The 20,701-nt window shown below is 41.8% G+C and overlaps 1 protein-coding gene across 3 annotated transcripts in view; it reads left to right on the forward strand.

Annotated features, from left to right (window-relative positions):
* The first annotated feature begins 7,541 nt into the window (after nt 1-7,541).
* Tacc1 (transforming acidic coiled-coil containing protein 1) overlaps nt 7,542-20,701 on the forward strand; it is a 114,904-nt gene continuing 101,744 nt past the window's right edge. For 2 of the 3 annotated variants that reach the window (XM_078031235.1, XM_078031236.1), the window contains exon 1: nt 7,830-7,966. The gene's annotated coding sequence lies outside the window, so the exon portion shown is untranslated. Of the gene's footprint in view, nt 7,967-20,701 lie in introns of all 3 variants that reach the window. The other variant, XM_078031237.1, reaches the window with a different exon arrangement.

The following is a 20,701-nucleotide window of genomic DNA, read 5'->3' on the forward strand; positions in this document are numbered from 1 at the left end:
GTGGGCTGGGGTTGTGGCTCAGCGGTACAGTGCTCACCTAACACAGGCCAAGCATTGGGTTTGGTCCTCAGCACCACATCAGATAAATCAATAAAATAAAGATATTGTGTCCAATTACAACTAAAAAATATTTTTTAAATAAAATAAAATGGTATAGTGCTTATATTTTATCCATGTACATCCTCCCACATACTTTAATCATTTCTAGATTACCTAAAATATCTAATACCACGTAAATGCTATGGAAATAGTTATTATACAGCATTGTTTAAGAAATAATGAAACACCAAAAAAAAAAAAAAGTCTGTACATGTGAGTACAATTGCAAATTTTTTGAATGTATTCTATCTGTGGTTGTTCAAATCCATGTATGTGGAACCATAGATAGGAGAGACGACTGCACTTGGAACAGGAATTCTGCTTTTGTAGAAGTATGGAAGGTGCTGATAATGGCTAGAGAAGAAACTAACAAGGTAGGAGACATTTTCCTATTGTACTTTTTACATCCTATCAACAGCTTACAGGTCTCACTGGTGCTTATCACCCATGTGCCAGTCAGGGCCTGTTCCATTCTAGTAGCCTGTCAACTGTCACTGAAAGGTTTTCACACAATAACTGAGGCATTTCCTGCTGAGTTCCTTTCTAGCCTTGGAATTCTATGATTGTAAGGTGACAAAATGTGACCCAGAAGAACGAGAATTTTCAGAGTTCTTGAAGACAGAAAAGGAATCAATCTGTTAAGGTAGAAGTGTTTGCCTGACAATCCTCCGGTTGGCCACCACCCACACTGCTGACATCATTATTCCATTATCTATGATCTGTGTCTTTGTGCACACTTCAATGCACTTTGACACATACAAACTATTTTTAGAACTAGTCAGTTGGGTTAGATGTCATCATGTATTCTGTGGACTCATAGATTTATGCACTCAAAATAAAGTCACAGAATATTAGAATATTAGAGATCAGCTGCTCTGATTCTTTGTCACCCAGATGAGGAAAGTGGGGGTTAAACTATAACTATCTAGTGATGGATGTGAGCCGAAACTCAGGCTTTAAGACTTGCAAAGAGTTACTTCCCATGAATGTAGCCTCTGACCCAGGGATGAAGTTGTAGAGGGTAAGAACTTGACATTGTAATAGTTCTCAGATTTCTTCTTGCAGATTTATGTCATATTTTCTGCTATGTAGATTCTTATCATGCCTCTCAAGAGCTCAAAACTCTTTCATTAAATATAATAGTATCAACCTCTGCCATGATTCCTGCAATCTACCAACATTTATTAAATGCCTACTTTGTGGTGGTGCTAAGGATGTAAAGGGTAGCTTGTGTCCTCCAGAACTTCCCAGTTTAAAGTCATCCCTTGTGTGGTGGGCGGGGCAGAAACACTGACGTTGACAATTCCAGCACAGTATGTTTGGTGCTGGGATGGCAGTGTGCACAGGGCCACGTGAGATGACTCAACACTTACAGGAAAGGAAGGGGTCAGGAAGGCATCTAGAGCAACCAAGCCACAGGGTAAACAGGGGGATTAACAGGAATTAAACATGTAAGAAGAAGCAGGTGGTGAAAGCAATTTCAGCAAAAGGGAACAGCATGTGCTAAGGGAAAGAAGGCAGGCAGAATTTGGCACATTTGAAGAGTCAAAGGAACTTGGCGATGATTGGAGCTTGGGGGGGGGGGGGGAAAGTGGGCAGAGCCAGACACAGCTATCTCCAGTAAACTGACAGAGAATCTAGAGCAGACATCAAACTGGCAGCAGAGTGAGATTCCCAGGCCATCGTCCTATTGACTCCAGAGGTTCAAGAAATGCCTACGCAGGAGCCACCTCCAAATCACACTCCCCCCACCCCCTCCATCAGCCATCCCTGCCCCAGGGCAGAAGTTTTAAATAGATGAAGTCTCCAGAATGAGAATCAAGGATAATATTAAAAGTGTAGGAATAGGTGGAAAAGGGAGACACAGTGTGGACTGTGTGTGAATAGGACTTTCCTCTTTCTTCTTAGCAGCGTCTGCTGCAGTCAGTGAGCAGGCACAGACTCTGCAGGAGACTATCAGCGTATTAATCACCAAATATCTGTATGTACTAAGTACTTCATACAGATCTGTTGCAGAATGACGTGAGATGGGTGTATTGATAGGGATTCTTTGCTTTGTTTCTCCCTTTTGGACTTTTTCGGATTTGTCAGACCCTAAATCTGATTGGCCTAGGTTGGGGAAAGAAGAGTCCTAGAGGCCAGGCATGGTGCTAGGAGCTTCAAGTCGTCTTTCATCCTCAAAATATTTTTCATACTCAGTGCTTACCACCCCCAATTTCTTACCCAAAGGCCAGTTGTTCTTCAGGGTTGTTTTGTTTTTGTTTTTGTTTTTTAACATATCAAATCCCCAGTGGGCTTGGGTGAGAACCTTGTGAAACATAGTGCAGTTAAATACAGGAATATTTGCACTGGGTAGGGTAATACATAACTTCAGGTCAGGTCATATCCCACTGCCAAGTGAATTACAAAATGCCTCTCTTCTGGTTTTCAGAGTGCAGAGGTTTGGAAATGTGGCTAAGGGATTGTAGATCTGTAAGAGTCCCGAATTTTAGAAGAGTTCACTGAGGTTCAGAGTGATGAAATCATGTGCCCAAGGTCACTCTGCTGAGGGAAGACATCCTAGTTAGGACATGGATATCTCAAGACTGCAAAGCTTATGGTCTTGTACTGCATAATGCTGGATTACTTGCTGGCTGCCAGATACAGAAAGGAGTAGTAAAGACCTGTGCAAATAGGTTTTTCGGAACAGCAATGCCTCCATCTACTGGACATCTGTGAGAATGACACCTGTCCTCCATCAAGAACTGGAGTTGACAGTTCTGGTAATGGACTGTATGCTCTTTCCCTTCTGTAGCTGTGTGAATGATATTTCTGGGGTTAGGAAACAGCTGCTAACTTATTTCCACACATAATCTATGCTTCAAATATTAACAACAATAATAAAAATAACCATAATAATAATGAAATCTCTTATTAGAAATTCTATAGGGAAAGTACTAGATCCATCATTCCCACTAATGCCAGAACACCCCTTCTAAAACATACCCCTTCTTGATTCAAATCCTTCAGCATTTCCCCATTGAGTTCAAAAGTCTCCTTATCACATCTGCTCAGCAGCTGGTTTGCCACACCACGCAGCTGGTTTGCCATTCCTCACCGTTCTTGGGTCCTTACTGAACTTGCATGTCCTAATATAAAACTGCCTACTGGACTGTTTCCTTTCTTTCCCTACCAGACTTCGCTCCTGCATGATGTGAGATCCCTGAGTAAGAGTATGCTTATTTCTGAGAAATGAAAAAATTAGCGTGAATTTATTTCATTAGTTTAAGGCAATCAAACATTTATTCATTAATTAGGATTAGGGATGTAACTCAGTATCAGTGCATTTGCCTAGCATGTGCAAGGCCCTGGGTTCAATTACCAGTACCACAAAAAATCAGTCACTAATTAAATACACATATAGTAATTGTTCAGTTTCTGAAACTCAGTATGTGATACTTATAAATTATTTTTTCCAAATGTGTTTTTATAGAGAGAAGAATGGAAAGAGGTTGGGAATAATCATTCTCCCAAAAAGGGATATCTTCAAAGAATGTGATAACCATAATGCATGGAATAATTTGTTCTTATAAGAGATGGTTCTCCCCGTGAGCCTCCCACATAGTCTTTCCTTTCCTTGGACATTGTTTCTACTTTTTCAGAATAAACCCTCAAAACGATTTAACCAAGGAAACAGGAAATTGTACATGAAATATGGCCCTTTGGAAGTTGGGGCAGGTTATAAAATAAATAAGATAGAGGTTTTTTTTCAGGTACTGTTTTTGTAACAGCTTTAGTGAGAGGTAATTCATACAAATCATTCACATACCATAAGTTCACAAAATAGTTCAATGTTTTTTGTATATTCACAAAGTTATGCAAGCTCTTCCACAATTTCAGAACATTTTTATCATCCTGAAGGAAACCCTATATTCTTTAGCTATCAATCCCCAAACCCCAACTCCATCACAGTCCCAGCCCCTAGAAACCACTAATCTACTTTTTGTGCCCATAGATTTGCCCATTCTGGACATTATATATAAATGGAACCATAATATGTGGCCTTTTATGACTGCATTTTCCACTTTGCATAATGAGTTCAAAATTCATCTATGATGCAGTATGTATAAGTGCTTTGTTTCTTTTTATAATATTCTTTTATATAGATATATCACATTTTGTTTATTTAACCTTCAGTTGATAAACATTTAGGTTGTTTCTACCAGCAGCTATTATACATAATGCTGCTATGAACATTCACATACAGGCTTTTGTTTCTCTTGGATATACACCAAGGAGTAGAACTGTTGAGTTAAATGACACAGGTATGTTTATTTCTCTCCATGCAAGATCAGATTACAAACATCCCTTGGGCAGCCCTTCATCTCCTGGCTCACTGGTATGCACACTGATGTTCATTAAATATTTATTAACTAGATTGAATGAATGGATGATATTTGCAATTCTGGCATGAAACATCATAGGGAGTTGAAGGACTAAACAGACATCAGGAATAACATGAAATAAAAAATATTATGACTCAGGTCACAAATAATCTTAATACTGACAAGTAACTTTGCAAAATATACTTCTCAGAATCCCAACTTCTCTTTTATAAAATGAGAACAGTAACGCCTTATGGAGTTGTGGTGTTAAAAATTGTTTTCTGAGAAAGCCTCCAACAGATCTGGCACAGTAGGCATTCAACAATGCTACATAGCTAGTTAAATTCAGTGTGGTTCCCTCCTCCACAAACTAATACAAGATATATTATCATATGGAATACTGTTGAACTTTGACCTTGAAAAGCCTGGGTTTTCATCTTATCTTCATTTCTGTCTTTTACTGTCCAATGTGAGATCATTATCCCTGTGTCTGTATTCATGATATCAAAGCAACAAGTTTAATAACTGAAAAGAGGTGGCCAGTCAGGTGAATCTCAATCTTGGGGTGGGAACTGGAAGTGCCAGTCCCACTAATTCTGTTTGGCAACACCATCATATCGATATCTCCCATCATATCGATATCTCTGGAGAGCTGTACCAACTGAACTGTATGTTCTTCAAGCCTAATGAATTCAAGAATTAGACTTTTGCCCTTAAATGGGAGCAGAATTTATTTATTTATTTAGGTACTGGGGATTGCCCCAGAACAAATCACGAATACTGATCAAATGCTCTACCAATGATATATATTTAATTGTAGTTGGACACAATACCTTTATTTTCTTTATTTATTTATTTTTATGTGGTGCTAAGGATCGAACCCAGCACCTTGCATGTGCTAGGCGATTGCTCTATTGCTGAGCCACAACCCCAGCCCCTCTCCCAATGATTCTAACCCTCAGTTTCAACATCAAAACTGGTTCGTCAACTGTTCAGATATCAAATAGACTCCCTCTGTCCACCTCCTTTCAAAGTGTGGCTCTTGAGATCATTTGAGGATGAAGAACAAATGAGATATTTCTATATTTCACTATTGTGTTTAAATATGTTAGAATATAAAATAGACAACTAATTAAGTACTTTTAAAGATGGATTAAAGATTGTTGATTAGTATTCTCTCCACATTAACACAAGTTTGAAATGACTGAACCTGTGACTTCCATAGTATGAATGCATTTCAGTTACTTTCAAGTTCAGGCATAAAACTCAAGCTAGAACAGAAATACGTCAGTTTTGCTTACTGACTAGATACAGATAGTATGTAATCAGAATATCAACTCATCAATCTAGAAATGGCTAGCCATAGTCTATCATGAATGTGGTATAATTTCTGTAAATGAAGGGCACTTCTAAAGCATTTGAAACTTTCTAACCTCACAGAGAGACAAATACACTTGATCTCATTAATTTGTGAAATCTGAAAAAGTTGTTCTCACAGAAGTTGAGAGTATTACCAGAGGTTGGAGAGAGTAGTGGAGAGGGAGAGGTGGGACAAGGTCAATCAATGGGTACTGAGAGATAGGAGCAAGCTGATGTACTGTTGCATGGTAGAGTGATTACAGACAACAATAATACTGACACTTCAAAAAGCTAGAAAAAAAAAGTTTTTTAATGTTTTCAACATACAGAAATGACAAACATTTGAGGAGGTAGATATGCTTTACCTGATTTAAACATCACACAATGTATGCATGCTTTGAAACATCATGACACCTCTTTAATGTGTACTATTTTTATGGTTTTATATGTCAGTCAAACAATTTTTTTATGGTTCCTAGGATTGCTCTGCCCCTGACTCTACCACTAAGCCCTTTTAATTTTTTTATTTTGAGACAGGGTCTCACTAAATTGCCCAGGCTGGCTTTGAACTTGTGATTATCCTGCCTAATAGTTGGGATTACAGGCATTACAGTTAAAAAGTTGTTTAAAGAATGTGGGGGGTTGTGGCTCAGTGGTAGTGCGCTTGCCTATCATGCATGAGGCACTGGGTTCTATCCTTAGCACAACATACAAATAAATAAAATAAAGGTCTATCAACAACTAATTTTAAAAAAGAGTTATAACCTAGTTAATTGAAACACACACACACACACACACACACTTTTCCCCCTTACATCTTGCTTGCACTAATAGTTTGTTTATTCTGTACCTTCTTTTTAATTCTTTTTAGTTGTAGATGGACACAATATCTTATTTATTTTTTGTGGTGCTGAGGATCAAACCCAGTGCCTCACACGTGCTAGGCGAGCACTCTACCACCGAAACACAACCCCAGCCCCTCTATCTTCTTTTAATACAGAGAGGAGAGGAGACCTTCTCATTTTCTGTCTGTGAACAAATCCCCAATTAGCACGGTGAGAAGTACTGAGTTTTATTGCAGGGGTCAACAAGTACTCTAAAGGTTCCCAATTTGTGGTGGCATTTAATAATTCACAGACATGCCACCCTCTGGGCGATTATCAACAACTCAATATTCTGATGGGACTTCTCAGTCCCATACACATCCATCATCCCTGGGGAGCAGAGGAGGTAGTTTGTAATGGACTGGGACATCATTTGGGAAAGGTAGTCAATTCCTGTGTGACCATCATCAAAAGACTTAGAACCAAGAGAGGTCCTGAAGACCATGATTACCGTCTCTCTCCTTCACCACACACCACACTCTGCACGGCCAGTGACACATCAGCATGAAGAAGGCCGACTTGGGCAGCAGCCTAGGAGCCCACAGATGAAGGACATCTTTACTGGAACCATGTACCAGCTACTGTTGTTTTTCCACGGGGGAGGGAGGCAGTTAAGAAAAAAAAGTAAAAAGTCAGTAAGAGGGAGGTGGGTGTGTGTGTGTTTCTTGAAATCCAGAGGATCAGGGCAGGGGGAAAAAAAAAAACCCATCAAAAATGTTCCCAGTGCAAAAGTTGGCAAAACAAATAGCTCACTTTTTTTTTTTTTTAATTGAACTTTGTAACAGGAGAAATTCTCTCTCAAGGGGAGAGTGTTCCTGATCCAAGTTCAGGCAGAAGGAAATGTTTCGAGCAGGCCAGGAACGAAGCTGACGTTCCATTCAGAGAAGAAGAAGAAGAAGAAGAAGAAAAAAAAAATGTTCTGGAGGAAAGTGTAAGGGGGGAAAGGCACCGGAAGTCAGAGGGAGCTTTAAATTCCAGACAGATCCCCGGGAGCGCGCTCAGGAAGCTCCCCAGCGAAGGAGACCCGACCCATTTCTCACTTGAGATCCCGGCCCCAGTGGACATTTCCTGTTCTGCCTCTGGAAGTTCCAGGCAGGAGTTACGAAACACCCTTGTCCCTGTACCCAAGTGCTCGGTGGGGAGACCCTGCCCTGCCCTCCCCTTCCTTCCGCGGAACTCCTCCCTGATCCGCGGCTCCTTCCCAGGGAGAGGGGATGGATCAGCCCTAGCAGGTGGCGCAAGGGGACCCCGGCCGAAGAGGTAGGAACCGGGCACCGCACATTCTTGCTGTCATTTCCCATCGATTGAGCTAAATGAGGCACCGATCCTTTCAGCTTGGGGCTGGGGTGTTTTCTTCTGCAGGGGGTGTGCATGGTAGTGGGTGGATGAGGGGAATCTGGGGTGAGATCCGACATCCCTTCTTCCTTTCTCTTTCCAAATTGAACTTTAATTACTGCGTCCCGGAAAGCACACATTTTTTTTTAATTTTTTTAATATTTATTTTTTAGTTCTTTGTTGGTATGTGGTGCTGAGGATCGAACCCGGGCCACAAGCATGCCAGGCGAGCGTGCCACCACTTGAGCCACATCCCCAGCCCGAAAGCACACATTTTGTTGGGTGTGGGAAGTATTAATGGCAGAATTCTGGGAAATTGATATGAATTCCCTGATGTCTCCGTTTCTTTCCTTTCTTTTCGGAGCCCCTGGAATGTCGAGGAGCAGTCATAAATACCTTCAGCTCTGAAAAGATTCAGAGAGCAATGACTGAGGTGAAGGCCTCGTTGTTTCCTAGGACCTGGATGCTGTCTTCTGGCCCATGATGCTGTCTGCTGCCTCCCACCCACCATCATGGGACACATGCCTGGAGTTGTTTCTCCAGGTGTGGGGATGTGGCACAAGCCTTAGGTCAGAGCCCTTGAGCACCAGGGCTGTAGTTCTAGACAGAACTCAGGTGCTGTCTGAAATAGGGGTGTGTGTGTGTGTGTGTGTGTGTGTGTGTGTGTGTGTGTGTGTGTGTTTGTGTGTCTCAGAGCTAACTGGTCTACTCAGAAGCCCACACGTGGCCTTTGTCTTCGTTAGGGACATGTTCCCAGCAGCCAGTGGCTGAAAAGCTAGCTTTGGCAGTACATGTGCTGACACTGGATGGGATCAGAGAACTCAGCATGGCTTCTGCACAAGGAGTACTCAAAAACTTATGAAGCAGTCATAAATGAGACATTTTAAATGCCTTTTCTCTGAACATCTATGGCTTTTACTCTCTGTACTACACAATTTGTTCCTCAGTCACGTTTTGTCATGCACTGTTCTCTTGACTAAATGAGGGCGGGAACTGAACAAAATTGTCACTGCCTACTGGTTGGTATCTTGAGGTAGCAACTATTATTGATCTTCCTTAATGATAACTGAGCACTTGCCCTGCACCAAGCACTATTCTAAGGGTGGTAAGTATTGTCATCATCATTCCCATTTTACAGATGAGGAAATTGAGGCTGGAGACACAACTAGTAAGAGACAGAGGAGGGACCGAGCAGCGTGGGTCTCAAATCTAGGCTGCTCTGCTCAGAAATCAGGATGACCAGGTTTGAATCTGAGTTTCAGCATTATCTAACTGGATGACTTTGGATAGTTAATTGCCTTCTGCTTCAATTTCCTCATCTAGGAAATGGGCTAATAATAATGCCACTTCACCCAGGTGTTGTGAGAGGTAAAATTCAAGACTGTTTTATTGAAGAAGGTGAACAGTGCAAACGTGCTCTTCACTGGGCAGTATAACTGTTGAGGGATCCCTTCCAAACTGAGAAGCCTCAGAGTTTGGTAGGAAGTGCCCATAGTACCTGTTAGGATTTGTGCCTGGTGTTCAGCTGCCAGCCTATCTTATACGAGAGCTTATACTAAGCTCAAGAAGGGCAGGGTTCACCTCTTACATACATTTCCCAACTGCTATGTTCTAACATAGCAGTTGGGAAATGTATGCTGGGCCAGGATGCTGGGCCCCTTTGCTGAGGACTTCAACATGGAGACCAGCATCATGTAGGTGCTCTAGGTATCTCCTTTTCTACTTCCAATGGAGTAGCTCCATCCATACCTGACTTGTAGGTCAGGTAAAGACCAACTTTTCCAGTTGAAATAAAGTTTTCTGAAATAATGTGCAGAACTGCTGACAAGCAGTGCTTTGCCTAGACTGAAAATGACTGCTTATGGCAGCGAGATTTCTAGCTTCCCTGTCTCAGCTCACTTGGTCCTCCCATCTGCCTCCTGTAATGATCATGTCCTGTTGTGGGGTGCCCGCTGGAGGCTGTGTGCCAGCCAGGCTCAGGGAGTGAACTCTTCTATCTCAGGCACCCTCTCCTCTTTATAGGGACATACAAGGAACATCACCCTGGAGAGCTTATTTTATAACATGGCTCCTCTCTCAGTCTTCTCTGAAGGTGGCCATCTCAATTCTGCTCCCAGTTATGGACTATGTAATCAATAATCATAATAGCTTATTATTGATCTTCCTTAATGATAACTGCTCATTCATTGAGCCAGACATTATGTTGAGCACATTATTCAGAGCAGCTCACGTAATCTTCGCAAAAGCTCAAGGAGGCATGATCCCCACTCCACTGATAAGGAATCTAGAGGAGGGGAACTTAAGTGACTGGCCCATGGGCATCCTGCCAGTTAATGGTGATGGTGAGTTTGGAACCCATCCCCGATTCGAGCCACAATGCCTTGAATATTTTTTTTGCAGCCCTGTGTGACAGCAGCAATGATATGTTGTGATGATGGTTCTTTTGTATTTTGACAAATGATGCCCCTGAAAATAGCCTGGGAGGAGCAGGGTTAAAGGGTCAGCACAGAATGTTCTATGGAAGGAAGAGTGCTCCTGTGAGTAAGTGGAGTAATGACTTTTAGCCATGCTGTACCCCTGAGGAACTTCATTTATCTATGAGATGGTATAGTTTTTAACATTACTTTTATTATATTTGTTTATTTGTGGTGCAGGAATTGAACCCAGGGCCTTTCACATGCTCAGCAAGTGCTCTATCTCTGAGCTACATACACAGCCCAGGATAGTATAGTTTAATGAAAGAGAGCTAGGCTCTGCAGCCAGACTGTCTGCGAGCACATCCTGGCTCTGCCACACATTAGCTGGGTCATCTTGGGTCCATTACATAAAAAAAACAAACAATCAAAAAATGTGCTTGTTTTTTTCCAAATGCCATTGGCTGAACCACTTATATTTCTGAGAGACTGACTTTAGAATTTCAAGCTGAGATATAAATGTTAAGAGCTATATGTAGCTTATCTTAGAAAAACAGAAGGGGGGGTCACGACTTACAGACAAATTTTGTGCATTTTTCAAAGAACAAATTTGTGAGCACAGCCCAAGTCTGGATTAGATTTATAATGATCTTGACACTCACATGCATCACTTTGCCAACTTTTACTGGAAATACAAGTAGGTGAGAAATAAATCCATGACTGACATTTACTGAACATTTACTCTGGGCCAGGCTTTGTGGGAAGTGCTCCTATGCATTATCCCTTTGACTAGTCTTCATGACTGCCTGTCAGGTGAGTACTGTTATTTTCCCTGGTTTAAAAATGAGGATAGCAAGGTTTAGAGAAGAAAAATAACATGAAAAAGTCAGCCAGCTGATAAGTACTAGAGTTAGGATTCTAACTCAGGGGAATGCCTAATGGTGGGTATGGATGCTTAAGTCTGACATTAAAATTCTAGTAAATCTAATTCTCCCTGATTTAAACCATTTCTATCTGTTTAAGGAATCTTGAATATTGACTGGGCATGGTGGTGCACACCTATAATCCCAGGAACTTGGCAGGCTGAGGCAGGAGAATGACAGGTTCAGGGCCAGCCTCAGCAATGTAGCAAGATCCTTAGTAACTTAGAGAAATTCTGTCTCAAAATAAGAAAATAAAAAGGACTAGGGATGTAGCTCAGTAGTAAAGCATCTCTAGGCTCAATCTCCCTTACAAAAAAAAAAAAAAAAGGAAAAATAAAAGAATAGACAGACAGACAGACCTAATGTGGAAGTGAATGGAAAGAGTAGTAGGAATGGTAACTCTCAAAACACTAAAACTGAGTGAAACCCTCTTAAGGCATTTTGTAGAGCAGGGGTTGGAAGATGCCCAGGGCACCTGACAGGAGATGCACAGGTAGATGCCCTAAGCAAAAACAATAACAACAACAACAACAACAAAATGGCCGGGCAGTTTCTCCTTATAAAGAGCTTTGAGCTTTTCACTTAAAAGAAGCACTTTATGCTTCTGTTTGGCATATTCAAATTGCCAGCATCTCTACTCTTTTGCCTTGGGGACTTTAAGTAAAAGAAGGGTTACTAGTTCTCAGGTACTGTGATACTGCAACTTTCTGATAACTGAGTCTGCTACTAAGTGACTAACGTGCAGGTAGCCTATACAGCATGAATACACTGGTCAAAGGCATGATTCACATCCTAGGAGGGACAAGGGGATAGTGTGAGATTTCATCATGTTATTCAGAACCATGTGCAGTTTAAAACTTCTGCATTTTTTATTTCTGAAAATTTCTACTTAATGCATTCAGACCATGGTTGATTGTAGGTAACTGAAACCCCAGAAAGAGAAACCTTGGATAAGGATGGACTGCTGTAAAAAACAAATTCATGTTACTGGTGTGGGATCTAATGGGAGACTTTTAGGTTCCACTGTGATAGTGGGTAGGAAGAGTGTTTGGAGTAAGAAGACTTCTGAGGCAGCCTCTAACCACACTTCATGGTTGTTACCTGGGCTGGAAAGGCAACCTCCCACCTGAGAGGAGCTTTGAAAAGTCCAGGTCATAGGCTTTTGGTGTGTTAGTCACTAGTGATGCTGCTTACCGGAATTTTCAGAATATTTATAGCACCAGCTCAATAGGGACAGCTCTAGGCAGCTGTATGAAGGGCATAATATTATTCCTTGATGTCCAGAGCCTTCATCTTTCCCAATAGCCTCTCTCCCATCCACCTTCTCAGCCTTTCACATTCAGACTCCCCTCACTTCCTTAGCTCTGTAAGGCTTGCAGGCCCGTAATTCACTGGACAACCTTAAGCACATACCACCCAAGTGTGGGTGTGTGTATAACAAGGATCAGATTGTTTTGCTGGGAACAAGATGACCATGGAATTTGGCAATCATTAGCAGTTTGGGGACAGTTTTTAAGGATTTGGAATATAGGTCCTCCTTAGGCCTTACTCTCTCCTCCAAATCACACACTATAAACCAGGGCTCATTTGGGGCCAATCACTAATTATGGTTTAATGACTAGGAGTAGGGTGGGAGAAAGGGAGGGAATCTGTTGTTTATGCCAGACCACCCAAGATACATGGGGATGGGCAGGGGTGGGGGGAGGCTTCTATGCCTTCTGCAGTTTCAAACCTAGAGCAGCAATGAGGATGCTTTATTCTTTACCCTCACCCTCTATTTTTTAAAAGAGGTTCCAGAGAGACCCAAGCAGACAGGAAGAGTTGAAAAAGCAGACAAAATACAGAACAAAATGCCCCAAGGCAGCAAGGGAGGGCTCAGTATGTTCTTTGTGTAATGTAGGACTTTCCTGGACCCTTGGAACTTTCCATAGCTTGATTTTTCTGGCTAATTATTACCATCTGCATGGTTGCTGGCAGTCAACCCTTTGCTGGGCTTTCTGGGCTTGCCAGTGGACTTGCTGACCAGCCTGAGGGCTATTCGGCTGCAGCCAGCTGCTGAGGCCTCCCTGGTCTTCTTAAGGAACAGCAGGCGTGCCCACCAATTGCCAACCGGGCCGATGGGTAAGTGGTTTGCCTTACTGCCAGCCTCTTGGGCTTTTGAGTTAGTCCTCCAGAACCCAGTGTGGGTTTCTGGTCTAATGCTTCCTTTTCCAGCATGCCTGTGATATGTCTGCATGCTGCATGGGAGCACAGCCTCCTCGCGTGGCTCAGTACCCAGCATGCACTGCATGTGCTTGAACAGATGCTGAGATGTGTACGTCATGGAAAGAAAGGCCTGCATGTACTTTAGTAAATAAACAGCTGTCAGGACTCAAGGCACACATTAGCCTAGCCTGGTAAGGCATTCAATCTGCTTCCAGAATCACGCCCACCAGAGCTAAGGGGGATCTTAGAGACTCTATTTTAAACCCTGCCTTTCACAGCTGAAGAGAAGGAGGCCTAGAGAGGCAGTGAATTTCCCAAGGCCACATGGCCAGAGTCCAGGGCCCCCTCTTAGTTCACAAAACTAAATTGATCTGGGTGGATAGTCTTGAGAAGGGATTAAAGTTACATGCCTACTAGGTGTTTCCATTTGCTCTTATAAATCCACTCTCTAGCCTCCACTGCTCTGGCCTTAATGACTCCTTTGCATTTGGTTTCTACTTAGATTTACCCAAATGGAAGACACCTTTAGGGAGTCAGAGGAAGGGAGTGGTGGTAGGAAGGTAGGCATTTCCCTTGCTCCTTTCCTGCTGGGTCACCAGGAGCAGGGTGTGTCCTCTGACTGAAGCCACAGCTTGATCAGGCAGCCAGCCAGCTCTCCATTCAGCTCTTTCCTCCTGACCTGGAGCTAAGGGTGGTAGCAGGGTCTTCTCCTCTGTATAGGCAGTCCAGGGGTACTCGGTTATCTTTTGTGGTCTTCCAAACTCGACTTGGACTTCTGTAAACAGCTCTTTTATTTTCAAATTGAAATTTTTTTTATTCACCGTCGTCCTTTGTTCATTAGAAAAAGAGAAACTGTGTCCGTCAGCTTTCTCTGCTGGAACAAATACCTGAGACGAATCAACTTAAAGGAGGAAATTGCTTTTGCTTTTTTTGTTTTTCCTCTGCAGTATTGACAATTGAACCCAGGGGTGCTTTACCACTTAACTATATTCCCAACCCTTTTTATTTTATTTTATTTTTTTAAGACAGTGTCTCTCTAAGTTGCTAAAGCTGGCCTTGAACTTGTGATCCTCCTGCCTCAGCCTCGTGAGTTGCTGGGATTACAGGTATGCACCACTGCACCTGATGGAGGAAGATTTATTTTGGCTCAAGTTTTCAGAGGTTTCAGTCCATGGTCGGTGAGCTCTGTTGTTTTGGGACCTTTGAGGCAGAACATCATAACTGGAGGCCTTGGTGAAGCAAAGCTGTTCACCTCATGGTGGCCAGAAAGCAGAAAGAGGGAGGAGGGAGCCAAGGGCTCAATATCCCCTTTAAGGGCACAGCCCCAATGACCTAACTTCCTCCCATCAAGCCCCATCTCCTAAAGGTTCCATCACTTGCCAACAGCACCACAGGCTGGGGCCCAAGCCTTTAGCACCTGAACCTTTAGGCAACATTGAGGATCTAAACCATACCAATCTTATGAAAGGAAAATATAACTGAAAGGAGCAGAGTATATTAGTTTCCTATGGCTACTGTTACAAATGACCACAAACTTGGTGGCTTAAAGCAACAAACTTATTCTCTCAAAGCTCTGGAGTACAGAAATCCAAGTCAGCCTCACTGGGCTTGATTGGCATTGGCAAGGATGTGCTCCCTCCAGATGCCTTGGGAGATAATCTGTTCTTTGTCCCTAGCCTCTTTCAGCTTCTGGTGGCTTCCAGCATTCCTTGATTTGTGACGACATCACTTCAAAATCTAGCACTGCTGTCATTTTGCCATCTATTTCTGTATGTGGAAACTTCTCCTGTTTCCCTTTTATAAAGGTACTTCTGATGGTATTTAACGCCCACCCAGATCATCTAGGATAATCTCCACATCTCAAAATCCTTAATTTAATCACATTAGCAAATAGGGTACCACATGTGCAAATAAGATGATGTTGTTCCAAATATGTAACATTTACATGTTCTAGGAATTAAGAATTGACATCTTGGAGGTTATTATTTGGCCTATGACAGAGTATGACAAACACATGGAATTCCTTCAGAACAATTCTAATGGAATTTGTGTATTGATATCATTATGCTTGACAAAAGTATGGGTCCATCTTTGGGGAAGACTTTCAGCCCCTAGACTAATTCTTTTATCTTGGGGCCTGGCCGCTGGATATCATTGTGATATTCCCCTTCTGAAGCCAGCTAATTTGTCCCCAGACAAAGCACTGTGGCAGTCAAGATGGTGGGCTATGATGGGGCAGGAAAACGGTGGAAGGTCCAGTCTAGGGACATTTAGAGTATGGAAGTCCTTTGACTCAAAGAGTTGAATCTTACACCATAAAACCTGGAAGGCCCTTAGAAATCAAGTAGCTCTGTCATCCTTTCTTATAGATAAGGCTCAGAAATGGAAATTTTCTTACTCACAGCAGATTAGTGATAGGCTCAGGATAAAGACAGAAATCTTGGGAACCAATCTTAAGGATTTTCCACTATGCCTTCCTCTCACGATTTGTCACGAACTGCTCTCCTGGGCCATCTTTGAGTATTCTTTGTAGGATTTAGATCCCAAATAGGTCCTCTTACTGGAAGTTGGTAGGCAGTAGTAATATACTAGATGTTGAGCCTGTGTTACAACATGAATTAAAAAATCATGTTGAGAGGACTGTGGTTGTAGCTCAGTAGTAGAGTGCTTCCTAGCATGCATGAGACACTGGGATTGATCCTTAGCACCACATAAAAAAATAGATAAATAAAATAAAGGTATTGTGTTCATCTACAACTAAAAAGAATATATTTTTAAAAAATCATGTTGAGAATTTTGGCTGAGATCAGTGCTACTCAAAGTGCCAATCCACAATGAGATGGATGACTGTGCCAAAATATAGACTAACACCGAGCTTCCTTCATTGAGAAAGTCATGCTGTGAAAACAAGCCAGCAGAACTAAATGGTGCCCGTGGTGAGGAAATGGAATTATATTCTGCCATAGCACCAATCTTGTTCCAGACCAATGTGATGCTCACTGGTAGAGGACAAACAGTAAGTTCATTGCTTAAGCCAATCCCCCCCACACACACACACATAGGCGATTTTGATAGAATACATCAGAGAAGACAATGGTCAGGCCATCCAGATCACATCCAGACAGCGGAGTTCAGATCTGGAGCCACTCTTTAAGAGGGATAATGACATTCCAGAGATCTTCAGTAGTACTGACTCGTGGAGCATACATTTTTGGTGAGGATTAAAAAAGAAACTCTTTTAAAAGTCCTTCGTAGTGCATAGCACAAAGTAAAGTGATAAATCAATAAAATTATTATTTTTTTAAAGAGAGAGAGAGAGAGAATTTTAATATTTACTTTTTAGTTTTCAGTGGACACAATATCTTTGTTTTTGTTTGTATGTGGTGCTGAGGATCGAACCCGGGCCGCACGTATGCCAGGCGAGCGTGCTACCACTTGAGCCACATCCCCAGCCCTCAATAAAATTATTATTACTACTAACTATATCATAATTAAGTACAAGGCAACTATGTCAAGAGGAATGCTGAAGAATCTAGAGACTTTTTTTTTGTGGGGAGGGGGCACATCCTCAGCCCTATTTTATATTTTATTTAGAGACAGGGTCTCACTGAGTTGCTTAGTGCCTTGCTTTTGCTGAGGCTGCTGATCCTTTTGCCTTAGCCTCCCTAGCAGCTGGGATTACAGGTGTATGCCACCATGCCCGATGGAGATTTTTTGCCTAAACAAAACTAGAAGGAGTGCAAGTTTGTATGTTTGAATGACTATCATATGTAAAGGATTTAGACCTATTTTTTTAATTTATTCATCCAACAATTTTTTTTTGAGTGCTCACTGTATTTCCAGATACTTGTCTAGGCATTGAGAAGTAACTGTGGATGACTCTATGTGGTACTGAGTCTAATGGATGGAGGTGGTTATGAGACAATACACAAAAGCAAAATAATTTTGGAAGGAACCAAGACAAGATGAAAAAGAATGTGTATGGGATTGGGAGGTGCTGCTTCAGACTGGGTAGTTAGAAAAACTCTCCCTGAAGTCATGATACCTGATTAGAGCCCTGACTGTCAACAAAGAGCGGGCACATGAAAACCTAGGGTGGGGGGAATCTAGGCAGAGGACTGTCAAGTGCCACTCATGATGGTAAAAATTACTAGCAGGCACATTTATCTAAGTATAATTAAATTCATTTTAATAATATAAGGAATTATTTTTAGATGAACTTTTTGTAACAGTTATAGATTTTTCTAACAGTTGTAGATTTGCAGACAAATTGTGAAGATTGTGCAGTATTGCCATATACTCCATATCCAATTTCCCCTATTATTAACATCTAACATTTGTGAGGTCCTTATTTCACATTTGATGAACTTAAGTTCATACTTAATTTGGATTTTCTTGGCATTTGCCCAAGTCTACTATCCAGGACGCCATATTGTATCTGGTAGTCATGTCGCTTTTGGTTTTCCTTGGCTTGATATTTTCTCAGGCTTTTCTTGGTTTTGATGACCTTGACAGTTTTGAGGACAATTGGGTCCAGTACTTTGTAGACTATCCCATCTTTGGGATTTGTCTTGTGTTTTTCTTTGATTATAGTGGGGGAAGTAAATTGTCATTCTCACCATATCCTATTAAAAGTACCTGCTACGAACGGGATGACATCACTCCTGGTGTTGACCTTAATCACCTGGCTTGAAGTAGTGTTTGTCAGATGTCTCTGCTTTTATTGTGTACTCTTAGGAAGGAAGTCACTGTGCACAGTCCACACTTAGAAGTGGAAAGTTAAGCACTGCCTCACTGAGGGTGGAGTTCACACATAAATTATTTAGAATTCCTTCATAGTAGATTTCTCTCATCTTTTCATGTATTTATGTTTAATCATTTATTTATATTAGTAGGGACTCATGTATGTTTATTGTATACTTTATAGCTTTGGACAATGGGTACTCTTTCACTTGACTTTTGTGTCCTTTTACAATACTCCTATCATTTTGGGATTTGGTATTTGTTTCTTGAGCACTTTTTTTTTTTAAACTACAAGATGCACCTACCATTATAAGATGTTCCAGATGGATCTTGTATATTTCCAACCCCAGTCTTAGATTCAGCTATTTCTCCAAGTAACCCTGGTTCCTTTATTTATTTTGGAGAATGATATTAAAAACCAAGATCTCAGTATTGGATGAGCTTGTCAATATTAGGGTGTGTCAGTACCCTTTCAGCTGATAGAACAAGGAGATTATGCATGTGCTAATCTGTGTATATACACCATTTTAAAATATTTCTGTGTGTAACCAACTATAAGTTAACATAAACATGAATTCATACTGATGCTTCCAACTCTAATCCGTTACCACAAGGATCATTCTAGACCTCCCCTTTCCAATTTGTAATTTTCCACTAGGACAATGAGAATCCTGGCTCCCACCATCTGCTATCCATTTACGTAATTGTTCAATTGCAATATACATGTGTGGTGGTATTAGAATTGTTACCATGGACCCCCACAGGAAACAACTTCGTCAACTAACTAGATTACAGTGCAGTTTCTTTCGCCTTTATCTTAATAGACTCTACTCATTTCCAGAGTTACTTAGGTCAGCATCTTTACCCCCACACCCGCTTCAGTGAAGATTTTTCACAAATTTATTATACAGTTAGATTTTTTTTAATCACAATTCGCATTTCATCCTGGGATCATCTGAGCTCCTAAATTATTTTTCTTCAATTTGCATACATTAAGGTTCACTCTTTGTGCCTTAAAGTTCTATGCATTTTGACAAATACATAATGGCATGTTTCCACTGTTAGAATTTCTTATAGAATACTAACATATTCACAAAAAAATTCTCTGTGCTTTCATTATTAAGGCTTTTTGAGAAGTGACACCTAGAAAAAGAAAAGGAGGTACCTATGGCCCACTTTCCATCATGGTGAGAAAATAGCTGAGATAAATCAACTTAGAAGGAGGAAAGATTTATCTTGGCTCATGATTTCAGAAGTTTCAGTACATGGTCACTTGGCTTGTTGCTTTTGGACCTGTGGAGTGGCAATATATCATAGCTGGAGCATAGAGTGGAGGAGGCTGCTCACCTCATGGCCACTGTGGGGGAAAATTAGAAGAGGAGGGGCTGAGGTACCAGTATCCCCTTCAAGGGCATGTCTTCAATCACTTAACTTCCTTCCACTAGCCCCGCCTCTTTTTTTTTCCCCCCTTAAGTGTGCTGGGAATTGAACTTAGGGCTTTGTACATGCTAGGCAAGTGCTCTGCCACCAAGCCACATCCACCCACCCTGCTCCCTATCCTTTAGCTCCACCTCTTGAAGGTTCCTCCACCTCCCAAAGGCACCACAGGCTGGGGACCAAACTTTCCACACTTGGGCCTTTAGAGGAAATTCCAAGTGCAAACTATAATTCGAGAGAAAAAGCAAGGTTGGGCAGGAGAGCCTTCAGGCTATGTATGGTTCAGGTCTCACAGGATCTCTCAGACCCTATGGAGCTTCAAAGCAAAGGTGATACCTTAGAGGAACCCATGAGGAGCAGAAGTGACTGGGTCTTTATACTACTGCCTTGCTTAGCTGTTGCCTGGGGACTGCCAAAGAGACTGATTTTAGCTCAAAAGCTGAGATACCCTGAAGGCTTAACAGCTACAGGGTACCAGCTGAGCACATTCTTTGAGGCTGATTTGCTAAATCCTTTGTTGGAGAGAGATCTGAGTGCTTTACCGTGTTACCCAGAGATATTTTTGATTTTTCCAAGCAGAAGTTGGCTGGCTACTGGCCAGTAACCTTGTGCAGAGGATTCCTGCCTTGGGTGGACTTTGGGACCAGATGATCCCATTAGCCCCTTTTGGCTCTTGGGTTCAGCGGCTACTCTTCCGCCGGCTTCCATCCTGGTGAGCCAGCTATTCTGTTTCTCACAGTCAGCACACCTTGCGTAAGCACCTGCTTTCCTTCTTGCATTGACCCTCTCATGCCCTGCTGTGGACTATGGGTGGGATCAGAATGCCTCCACCAAGTCTGGCTCTCACTTCTGCTGCCCACACCTGCTTTAGATCCCAAATGCTCAAGAAAATGGTTACAGTATCTAAGCAATGGGGATCAAAGTACTGGACAGAAATA

Source organism: Ictidomys tridecemlineatus, chromosome 14 (genome assembly GCF_052094955.1).
Source record: "Ictidomys tridecemlineatus isolate mIctTri1 chromosome 14, mIctTri1.hap1, whole genome shotgun sequence".
Classification (NCBI taxonomy): Eukaryota; Metazoa; Chordata; class Mammalia; order Rodentia; family Sciuridae; genus Ictidomys; species Ictidomys tridecemlineatus.